A 12,145-nucleotide genomic window follows, 5' to 3' on the forward strand; every position below is an offset into this window, starting at 1 on the left:
TTCGCTAAATAACGGGTCATATTATGATGAAATTGTAATGTAGTTGTATCCGAACTACAGGCTCCGATGGTGAAAACAAAAAATACGAAACTTTAATCAAAGAACAGAAAGAATAAATATTAGGAAGAATTTGAAAAATGAAAGAAAGACAAACTAAATTTCAATTTTATTTTTAATTATGAGAAAAAATAAAATGAAAAGATGAGAAAATATTAATTGCTGAATGATTTTTTGTTTTTTAAAAGATTATCCAAGGTTTTGGGTTTTCCGAGTCACAATCATTTCCAATTACAGCGGAAAATAGGGACTCCATTAGTATGTATATTTTGAGAGTACATGGGAAACAAAAAAATTATATCGCTGTCCTACAAAAGCCAAACTGATAACAACGCTTAAAGTGAAGCCTAATTCAGATTCCTTGAACACACGATTCCTTGAAGTTTGTTAAAAGTTCACATTTTTAACAGGTTTAACCTTGTACTCAAATCACTACGGACTTACGAGCTTGAACTGTGGTGTTGAACCCAATTTTCTAAATCCCCGAAAATCTAGTCAATTCCAATGAAATTACTTCATCAGCTTGTAGAACTCCATTTTAAGTCTCTAACTCTACCATAATACGCGTCAACCAAATCCTGTTTCTATGTAAAATTCATTTTAGAGCAGTTCTGTGGAATGGATGGTGATACACTCTCCGCTAAAGTGCCACACGCCATTATAACCAGCGTAATGTTAGTGAAAAATCAAGCGTTTTATGTTTGTTAGCAATAGTAAAAGTGACTTTTTCTTGTGGCTTTAGTTTCAAAAACCTTTGCTCCTCTAAAACTTTTTTTTTTGTATAGTGAAGTCACCAAACTATTTCGAAAATTTCTTACGATTTCAAAACTTCCTCTAGTTAACCTCCTTTTACGGAGTTTCAAAAAATATTTAAAAAAAAAAATCCATCGTTGCAGTAACACATTCTCTTTTAAAGGGCTGTAGTGTAGCGGTTATGAAGTGTGGATTTGTAAATGAGAGATCCGCAGTTCGAGTCCTGCAAGCAGCTAGTTTTGATTTGAAGCATAAAAATTCAATAGTAAGGTATAAACTTCTGTTTCTGTCCACGAAACCTTACTCAGTCAGGCGTAAAGTAAAATCTCATCGATGAAAAAGTTACTTACAGAAAATAAGTAAAAATACACTTGCAATTAGAGTAGGATACCGAAGAAAAACAGTTATATTTCTGTGAAGGAATTCCTTTCTGTAGAGTAAGGAATTTAATTAGAAGTGAACATTTTGGATCTGGTGGAAGTGAACTGTCGCCCACAGTTACGACAAGAAAAAGAAAAAGGCTTAAGAAAGCGAACATACAGACAAAGTGAAGGAGCAGGAGGAAACTGGAGAATTAGAAAGTTAGATGGAAGGTTGGGTGTGTCTCAGTGAGGAGAATCTCTCCCAGACACAACAGCCACGTTGCGCTACCCTCGATTAAAGTGTAAACAAAGATATTGCGAGTAGTAGTTTGGATTAAGTTCAGTTCTCATTTCGCACTATCTCGAGACTTGCGCCACCTTCTAGCAAACCAGAGAATACTCTATTTGCATACGGGAATTAAAGGTGTGCTCTCTGGAGGAGAGTTTACTATGAATAAGTTCTTCAGTTAGGAATTCTTCCTAAATATTACTGGGGTGAGATTCTACTCGAGTTATCTCGATGGTTGTTCACTCTAATACATCCTCATTATCCCCATTTTTTTAAATTATGAATTCTACATTACTTATCACCTTCGGTCCAAAAAAAACTGACGTCAACCTGTGAGACTAAATGCAAAAAAGACTATTCGACTAACTTCAAAAACCTTCATCCAGCATCAGCCTACTTTAAACCTTATACAGTCGAGCCTCCTATAAATGACACTGTCACTACCGACCACCTCCATTTACGGACAGTTTTTGGATTTCCCCGTTTTACCCCTATACACTTTCTATATAAAAGAACCTCCGTCTAACGGACACTCTACATAACGACCGCGGACATTGATTTTGGGGAACGGATTATTTGTTTCACCTCCCACCAACGACCACCTTATTCTTAAAAGTTCGTTTGACGCGGTGATAAAAAGAATTATCATCTATCAAGTTTTTCTTTTTTTCTGGTTCTTCCTAAAGTTTCCTATATAAGCTCCATACATCTTGTACCATTTTAATCATTTTTCAATATTACTTTGGACGAACAATATTATTTTTTCCGCTATGTCTCTCAAACGAAAGTGGTTAACTCTAGAAGAGAAAATAAATGTGTTGGAAGATTTTGCGAAAACCAAATCGAGCCATCGACAACTTGCCGAAAGGTTTGTTCTATTTTTCTAATAATAGATGATAGTTTGATGATAATTTTACCATAAATTATTACTGTTATGAATAAGTTAAATGTGATGATTATTATAAAAATTATTAGTCAAGTCAATAATATGTAGTTTTTTGATAAATTTTTTGGATAATTAAGAAAAACCTGATGCATATCATATAGCTAAATAATTATGCAATTATGTACGTTTTTAAATCTATTAATAATAAACAATTTTTAAATAGATGTTTGGAAAAAAAACCCATATTTTTTCATTATGAAACTTGCCTACCTCCTTCTAACGACCACCTCCAAATAGCGGCCACTTTGCTTTCCCTCGCCAGTGTCCTTTATTGAGAGGTTCGACTGTAGTCTAAAATTCTAAGAGCAATAGTTAACGCTCCCTTCTACGTCTCCAATCACACAATGCATTCTGATCTAAATATTCCTCTCGTCTCTGAAATAGCCCAATCTCGGATACACAAAACTCCACTCAAATCTACACAATCATTACAACCCTCTGATCCACAACATGTCTACTACAACACTTTCTTAAGTTATTGATTAGCACAATTGTTCCCCTTTTGTTACCTATCCACGTTTAAACAAATTATTTAACAAATTGTAGACTCAATTTGTTCAATATTTAATGGTTGAGCCAACCAAAAAGTTTATTTTTTTTGTACTTTCTGCCGCGTGGCTCTCACTGTAAATTTATTATTCTCTTTCTTTATTCAATCGTTCGCTTGAAGAAGAAATCTATTGGGCCTAATTCAGTTGAAATTGAATTTTTCGTTATTTATTTATAAAGCATTATAGCTCCAGGCTGTTTTATATATAAATCAATTATTGGCCCTAAACTAGCTACATCTAAACCAGCTTTTACCGACTCCACAGTTAATATGATCCTGCTCCCAGTTTGAGGACAGAAAAAAAAAAATATAATTAAGATTACAGCTTCAGTTTTTCAATAATCTTTCCAGCTGTGACCTTTGCCATATTGGACCTCCAGCATTTTTTTTTTTTTTAATTTAATTTTAGCAAATGGGGGAGTTTGAAAGAAGATTTAATCACTATAAAATATTCTTCGTAAATAACTTCATCTCTTTAATGAACTCCGGTTAGTAACTCGCGTGAAGAAATTCTTAATTTGAGTCTAAGTTTATTTTTTGGTTTTAAAAAAAACTAATTTTCTATTCCCACACTTCTTTTAAAATTAATTTTTCCAGCCTTTATTGCTTTTTTATTTTTTAGCTCGGCTATCTTTATTCATCCACTGTTTCAGCTTCCCGAACGGAGATGATTTTACTTCTTCTGGTAACGTTAAAGATAAATATATACGAGGGTCGTGCAAAGTTTTTGAAAAGTCCGTGCAAAGTCAGAGAAATAGCACTACTGGCGCGTATCGAGGTTATGTTTAGTTAGTAGCACCTCTTGGAAGAACACACACCAAGTTTCAGCCAGATCGGTCTATTTCTTTGTGTTTGGCATTCGTTTGAATCGAGGAAGTCGAGTGATTTTCAAAAAATGGACGAAAAAGAATTTCGTGTGTTGATTAAACACTACTTTATGAAAGGCAAAACGCCTCAGGAGACTAAAGAGAAGCTTGATAAACATTATGGTGACTCTGCACCTTCGATTAGAACAGTTTATAAGTGGTTTCAAAATTTTCGGAGTGGCCATATGGGCATAAGTAACGCTGAACGTTCTGGACGCCCTGTTGAGGTTACTACTCCAGAAATCATTGATAAAATCCATGATATGGTGATGGATGACAGAAGAATGAAGGTGCGTGAGATTGCTAGTGCTGTGGGCAACTCGAATGAACGGGTACATAATATTTTGCATCAACATTTGGACATGACAAAGCTATCCGCAAGATGGGTGCCGCGATTGCTCACGCTTGACCAAAAACGAAATCGTATGAAGTGTTGCAAGGACGGTTTGCAGCTGTTCCAGAAGAATCCGCAGGACTTTAAGCGTCGTTTCGTCACTGTGGATGAAACATGGATACATCACTACACTCCTGAATCTAAACAATGGGTTACCAAGGGGGAATCTGCGCCAAAAAAGGCGAAGACCGTTCCTTCGGTCGGAAAGATTATGGCGACTGTCTTTTGGGATTCGCAAGGAATAATCCTCTTCGACTATCTGGAAAATGGTAAAACTATTACAGGTGCATATTATTCATCGTTATTGGACCGTTTGAAAACCGAGCTGCAAGAAAAACGCCCACGATTGGCCCACAAAAAAGTCCTTTTCCATCACGACAACGCACCAGCTCACACCTCAGCAGTTGTGGTCGCAAAATTAATGGAAATAGGGTTCCAACTCGTTTCACATCCCCCCTATTCTCCAGACTTGGCTCCCTCGGACTACTATTTGTTCCCCAATATGAAGAAATGGCTGGAGGGAAAAGGATTTTATTCAAACGAGGAGGTGATTGCAGAAACGAATGGCTATTTTTCAGACTTGGACAAATCCTATTATTCGGAAGGGATCAACAAACTAGAGCAGCGTTGGACGAAGTGTATAAGCCTAAAAGGAGACTATGTTGAAAAATAAAAAAGGTTTACCCCAAAAAATTAAGTAGTTTTTATTTTTGCACGGACTTTTCAAACGACCCTCGTATATACATTTTTTTTTAATTTAAGGCTTATCAAAATCTGAGGTTATTAACGCCCAGGACATCTCTGTCCTTCAACAGACAGCGAGCTGTAAGAAGCTCTTAGAAAGAGGAAATCTAAGGGCCTACAACTGGATTTGAACCTAAGATCTCCGCGTTGGAATCCAGTATACGCTAACCACTAAGCTAAACCCCATCCCTTGTTACAATGATTATTATCTTGTGAGAGAAACAAAAGCTGAAGTTATACACAGTCTTTTCCGCCCTTAATAGCCACGTAAAAGTAGAACGACAGTAACACAAACCTATTTAGGATACAAAATCTTGAGCCACATAAGATTCAATCCATGCATAATGGCTAATAATCTCTTAAAGCGTGTACAGCCAAAGATCTTATACCAAAAGTGCTAAATATGAACTTCACACATGGTGAAAAAATCAGTGATATTGATAACTGAATATTTCTATGCATGTGTCCATCTCTACGGAATTGAAGAGTTATAAGAACTTCTTAAGAAGAAATTCCGTAAAAAGTAAAAGTTGAAACAAATAAAAAGCCACTATAGTGAAGTACTTTCGGAGTAAAAAAGTTTCGTCTCTATTTGTTAGTTACTCAACCTGTACAAAAAATTTTGCACCTTGCTATTATTCTTTTTTTTAGATGAAAAGAGTTCACGAAAACAAAAAATATTTTCTGAAAACTTGATCAAGAACCCTTAAAACCTTAGAACCTTAAAATTTCTACTTCCATTAAAAATAAAATATTAAACGCCAGAGTAAAAAAAAAATATTATTACAACTCTCGTTAAGGATAAAACCAACACAAGTGTTTAAAAGATCCACTTTACCACTTTCACGATCCTTTCAAGAACCAAACTATAAAACGTTAATTTGGCTGCCCATACCTCAGAAAATAAGCTATAAGACTTAAAGATCAAAAGTCATGAAACTGAATATTTAAAAGTCTAAAAAAGTTGTTGATTTAAAAAATAATAGAAAAATGAATTTCTATCTCAAGAGATATTTTTGTGGCAATTAATTTGTGAAAAGTAAAGAATGTAAAAACATATTGGGTAATAAATGTGTGATTTATGCTGTCAAGCTCTATATATATGTGTGTGCATAAATCTTGCCATGAATCAGCATTATTTTGAAAACTAAAAACTTGGGAATGGACACTTCATGGTGAGAATATATTCAAATATTCCCGTCTATGCAGTGAAAAAGGGGCGAAGTGGAAGAAGTAGGCCAGATATATAGGTACCGGAGTAACCGCTCCTCCTCTACATCATCACAGCATCCGTAGCTCCTTTCTTCGGGAATAGAATATACACCAGTCTATCGTTTGAATATAAATTATTTTTGTATTCCTTTCTGTGCAAAAAAACAATATCAGTCACACATGACTTGCTATGTTTTATTTCTTTCCATTATTTTTGTATTTTATTGTATTGTTTTTGTTTAAGATTATCATATATTTGTTTTATGTTATTTAGTTAGCATTATTTTTAGGAGGTTTCGTTGTTAATAGCAAAACAAATTCACTATGCAACCAACTGCCTTGTGCAAGAAAAAGCACAGAAATAATAGGAGTAGTTCCTTAATATTTATGGAACCCTTTGAGTTTATCCGACTTAGTGCGCATGTTTATAGTAGCCTGCTGAGGCGCCACGGTAGCCGAGCGGTTAGAGGCGAGACCTGCGAAGCTAATATGTATTGTGGTACTGGGTTCGATTCCCGGTCTCTAGGCCTTGGATTTTATTTAATGGTTAATAAAAGAAATTTACAGTAAAGTATGTTTGCTAGTCGCCTCCGTCCACGACACCTAATCTGGTAGTTGGACGTTAAGCCCCGCCTGAAAAAAATAGGCGTTTACTTTACTAGTAGCCTGCTGATTCGTTTTGTACTATCAGCTATCATCAGCTGTATAATACTCAGTTTGGTGTTGGAGATTTCGACAGATTGCTGACTCCCCTATATACAGGGTGAACCATTAAGTATTGTCCATTGGCCTACTGTGTGTAGTACATCTAAAGTGGAGTTCAATGACGTATTGGCCAACTTCATATTCTCCACTGTTCTTGAGTGACGTCACTTTCAATTTTTTTTTCAAAAATCAATAATGATATACCATTTGAAAGCCCATTAGACAAGGAAACTTTTATAAAAAGTGCCCAGCACCTAGGTCGGATAATGATCACATAAGGGCCTAATGAGTTTTCTTAAAAATTTCCATTTCTTTGATTTTTCCAGCATTCGGAGGAAGATTGAGGCTGTTTGGAGAATAACTTATGCTTCAAAATGGTATCAATTTTTAGAAAATTTATCTGTCTTTCTAATCGTGTCATCAGAATCGAATTCGGACTAAAACTTTCTAAGTAATAACATTTTTATTGGGAAAAAGTAATGATTTTAGAAAAAAAAATTAAAGTGACGTCACTCAAGAACAGTGGAGAATATGACGTTGGCCAATACGTCATTGAACTCCATTTTAGATGTTATACACACAGTAGGCCTATGGAAAATACTTACTGGTTCACCCTGTATACAATGCGCCTGACAATTAACCTGATTGGTTAGTCGTTTACCTGTTTGGTTGAAACATTCACTTCATCAACATGGCTATCCTAACCATAGTTCCACCATAAATCCGTTATTCGTAAAATAACTCGACTTCGCTAATTATATTTCAAAATAAAATAAATTGTCAAAACAATCAGTGATTATTCGAGCGAACACTAATTCTTATTTCTCTACTAGCTGCTTCATCTTCACTCTAGTTTTACCCCATGATCCTACAATCAGTTATAGTACACCTCCTCTAAACTCATGAGCAGGAGTCGCACTGATATGTGTAATTATTGAGCAAGATAAATGCCAGGTCTTTGTATAGAGACTACAAGGACAAGGAGTCTAAAGACAGTAAAACCTATCTGTAACTTAGTTGTAGTCAAATTCTCTATCCCCAAGCTTATTAATCTACCTCTGATGATGCTTAAAAGTCTGAAATCAGTCAGGAATACAATAAGCATGCGCATTATGACTGGATAAAGCCAAAGAAATTACCATCCAGCACTGCCGGGCATAATCACGTTTTCAACAATCTGTTTATATTTGAATTATTTACCCAAAACTTAACTGCAAGTGATGTTATTTCAATCCTTAACTTCAGTTTAATAATACTTTAAACATCGTTTAATACCGGAGTACTCAGCACTTTTAACAATAAAAAGAAAAAATCAATAAAATATAAACAAATAACTGAACATTAAGATAAGCTGATTAGTGTAAATTAAGGGCGATGGAGTGATATCGTTAAAATACGATTCTGAATAAGGCTTTTGAGTATGTGAATAAAATTATCATATTAACAAAGATCTGATGAGCTGTGAACCCACATTTCTTCAACAGTATTTATTTTGTTAAAATAACTACAATAATTAATTTTGCGCAAATTCTAAGTTGCTAGAAAATTTAATTAGTGAGTGCGGTAAGGGAAAAGTAAGTTTTGTTAGTGAGTTCACAGGATATCTCACTTTCCTTTTTTTTTTTTTCATTTATCTAGTTTAGTTGTGCGGAGGAATATATGTATGCAAATTAATAAGCTGGTGCACATTAGAATTGTACAATAAATTAAACTCTAGCGAGCTTGTACATGTATATTGTATCTGCATGTAGATATATACAAGGTAGAAAGCAGGTTAGGATGGGGCTGTATAGGGCGCTAGTCTCCCCTAGTATGAGCTGCCCTGAGAGGGAGTAGAACAGGAACAGGACCGGGCTGAGGCGCATTTGCAAATAAAGAGAGGATAGAGAGAACTGCTGCACTATTAACACGGCTAACAGTGATGTAAGGTACTGACTGGGCAGGATGTGTTGTTGAAGAGACAAAGTTGGTGCCTTTGTCACCAAGATCCGCCCGCGAGCGAACACTATCCAGTGTACACGCTGAGCGCATTAAAACGCCACCCACTTAACGACTTGTCCCATCGCCCCTCAACGTCTGCAGCCCGACTAACGTTTATTAGCTTCTAACTACTTGAAACATTCTTACGGAATCGCCCCAGTTCATTGTCAGCATACATTCAACAGTATACTCGAAGTAATTAACAAAAACTTTAAACATGTGTGTGTAATTATGTCTCAACAAATACAAAGGTGCATTTTACTTTATTCGACTATTAATTACACTTAATAAATCTGGTGCGAAGAAAACATTCACTCCATTTATGCTTTAATTAAAGCACATTCGTCCAATTTTTGCTTGCATTTAAAAGGCAATAATTAAGTCAACGTTCTGAAGAAAACAGCGAAGACTGCAAGGAGGTAGGTATGTCATAAAGGTACCACATTGAGTGTTGCCTGAGCCTGCGTACCAGGGTCATAAGTGTTTGTTGACAATCTTGCGAAGAACTGTCAGCTATTCAGCTATCAGTTTTTACAAAAACGATAAGTTAAGTGGCCGCAATAGTGTAATATGTCGAGTACCGCTCCGGGCGCACGGTAACAGTATCGATTTTGGTGAAAGCCGAAGAGGAGCAACAACGCACTATCAACAGCCATGATTGAGAACAAAGTCATGCCCACGCTGATGAAGGCAAGACTGGGATGACAGAGGAAAGGCGTGCTTCTTCTTCTTCTACTTCAAGACAACGCTCGTCCACCATTCGACAAAACTGGAGACGCTGGTCTATTTGAAAAGAAGCTTTGCGTAGCATCAAGTGCAACGGCAACGAAGAGGAAAAGGAAAAAGTAGACAAAACTAGCCTCGAGTTCAAGGTAAAGAATTCTTCGCTGAAGGGATAAGAAAAGTCGAAAGAAAATGGTCCAAGTGCATAGAAGTTGGTGGACAAAAATTTGTATTGATTTAATTATCCATTTTTGGTGTACAAATATTTGTTTGATTATTGAATTGCCCTCGTACAAGCAATGCATCTTTCCAAAATGTGCGACAATCACTGAACCCAACTGAACCCAGCCTTAATAAGACAATCGCCTTGTTGTCAACAATATTATCCGTCTTAGCATGCACGTTTCTTTATGTCTTTGACCAGATTAAAATTTTTATTCAGCATTCAACATTAAAATTATACATGAATTTAATATAACACAAATATAAAATCTCTTAAAGTTCTCCTTTGAAGCTCGTGCTTCGTGTAAAAAAATTGTGTACAAGTAAATTGTGAAACATAAATAGAAATCCATAGCTCATGGAGTGGGATTGTCTTACCTAAACAACTAAAAAGAAAAAAGGTTGAACTTGCTGAACTGAAAAGTAAAAGTTTGGACCATAGATGGCAGGTGTTCAACTATTGAACAAGAATGACATTCTATAAAAGTTTGTATTAAAGTTTTTCCGGCTGCAGGGAAAATCTTTCAATATTACGCTGAATGAGATTGTGATATTGATTATGTTTTTAGTGGTTATTTAGTGGTTTTAGTGTTATCACTGCTCTATATAATTTTATTGCATTTTTTATATAAAAAACTATGAAAAATTTGTTACATTTTTGGTTACTATTCAGACAGTTAAAAGAAAATAAATAACTCAACAGATTTTTTGAGACAAAATTCTTCAATCAAATCAAAATTAGGCACATCATAATTAAAATATAACATATTCTGCAATCATTCATAAACCGTAGTTTATGGTGAACAGTAATTTAAATTTTCAAAAAAAATTATTTTAGTTTTTGCATAAAATCATTCTTTATTAAATACCTATGGGGGAAAAAATAGTGAAAAAATTCTAGAGTACATTTTTCGTACGAATATTTGGCCTAAAAAGCCTTAATAGCGGAACTTGGAAGTGGTAAGTGGGCGTGTAATTGAGTGTGGTTTCCATTGGCCAGTGAACACGCCCACTTGGCCCTACTTCCATCCGCCATTAGGATTTTTAATGCGTAATATTTCTATTTAAACAATAGTTTAGAATTTTTTCACTATTTTTCCCTCCGTAGGTATTTCATAAAGAATCAACTTATGCAATAAAAATGTTCACTGCAAAAATTAATGTAATTTTTAACTTAACTGATTTAAGACAAAATTCTTGAATCAAATCAAAATTAGGCACATCATAATTAAAATAAAACATATTTTGCAATCATTCACTAACCGTAGTTGATGGTGAACCATAATGTAAATCTTCAAAAAATAAAAATTTTTTTTGCACAATTTCATTCTTTATTAAATACCTATGGGGGGAAAAATAGTGAAAAAATTCTAAACTATTGTTTTAATAGAGAAATTTAACATTAAACATCCTAATGGCGGATCCAACAAGGGTCTTGTGGGCGTGTTCACTGGCCAATAGAAACGTAGGTAGGTAGGGATAAACCGCACTCAACTACACGCCCACATACCACTTCCAAGTTCCGCCATTAAGACTTTTTAGGCCAAATATTCGTACGAAAAATGTACTCTTGAATTTTTTCACTATTTTTTCCCCTATAGGTATTTGATAAAGAATGATTTTATGCAAAAACTAAAATAAATTATTTTGAAAATTTAAATTACGGTTCACCATAAACTACGGTTTATGAATGATTGCAGAATACGTTATATTTTAATTATGATGTGCCTAATTTTGATTTGATTGAAGAATTTTGCCACAAAAAATCAGTTAGGTTATTTTTTTTTTTTTTGAACCGACTGAATTATACTTATTGCCAATAGACAGTTGTAAATTAAATAGAGTTAAAAAAAGAAGTATGTCAAGGCAAGCTTGCCTTGAGTTTGAATTCAGAATACTCCCCAGCTTAGGAGGGCAAAGGTTTAATTGTTATTGGGAATTTGTCAGGCAATGATAATTAATAAAAAGAACTTACAATTACGGTTTCCAAATTCTATCAATACAGCATTCAACTTACCTGAAATAAAATAAAATTTTGTTAATATTGTTTTCGTTAATGGTAATAAAATAGTAGGAACAAACGGTTTATTTTTCAAGAGCATTTTGTTCGCAAAGGTTAGATGTAAACCTGGGATTCAAATGTATTTGCAGAAGAACGAACGAAATTATGTAAAACTTTCTACCTTTAAGGAAACAGAAAAGCCCCCCCCCATATTCGCTGCCCGCACTTCAATCACCTTGCCCGCACAAAACAAGAGAATAGAAAACTGACATAGCTTTTCCATAACTCACGTTCAAGTGGCATTACCCATGCATAGCAAAGTTAAACATTAAGAGCTAGA

General features: G+C 34.9%; 1 protein-coding gene across 2 annotated transcripts in view; it reads right to left on the reverse strand.

Annotated features, from left to right (window-relative positions):
• Window positions 1–12,145, reverse strand: part of LOC141450850 (cyclic GMP-AMP phosphodiesterase SMPDL3A-like) — a 577,559-nt gene that overhangs the window by 372,428 nt on the left and 192,986 nt on the right. The window lies entirely within an intron of this gene.

This window comes from Rhodnius prolixus, unplaced genomic scaffold, assembly GCF_049639745.1.
Source record: "Rhodnius prolixus isolate KJV_2025 unplaced genomic scaffold, Rpr scaffold_8, whole genome shotgun sequence".
In the NCBI taxonomy this organism is placed as follows: Eukaryota; Metazoa; Arthropoda; class Insecta; order Hemiptera; family Reduviidae; genus Rhodnius; species Rhodnius prolixus.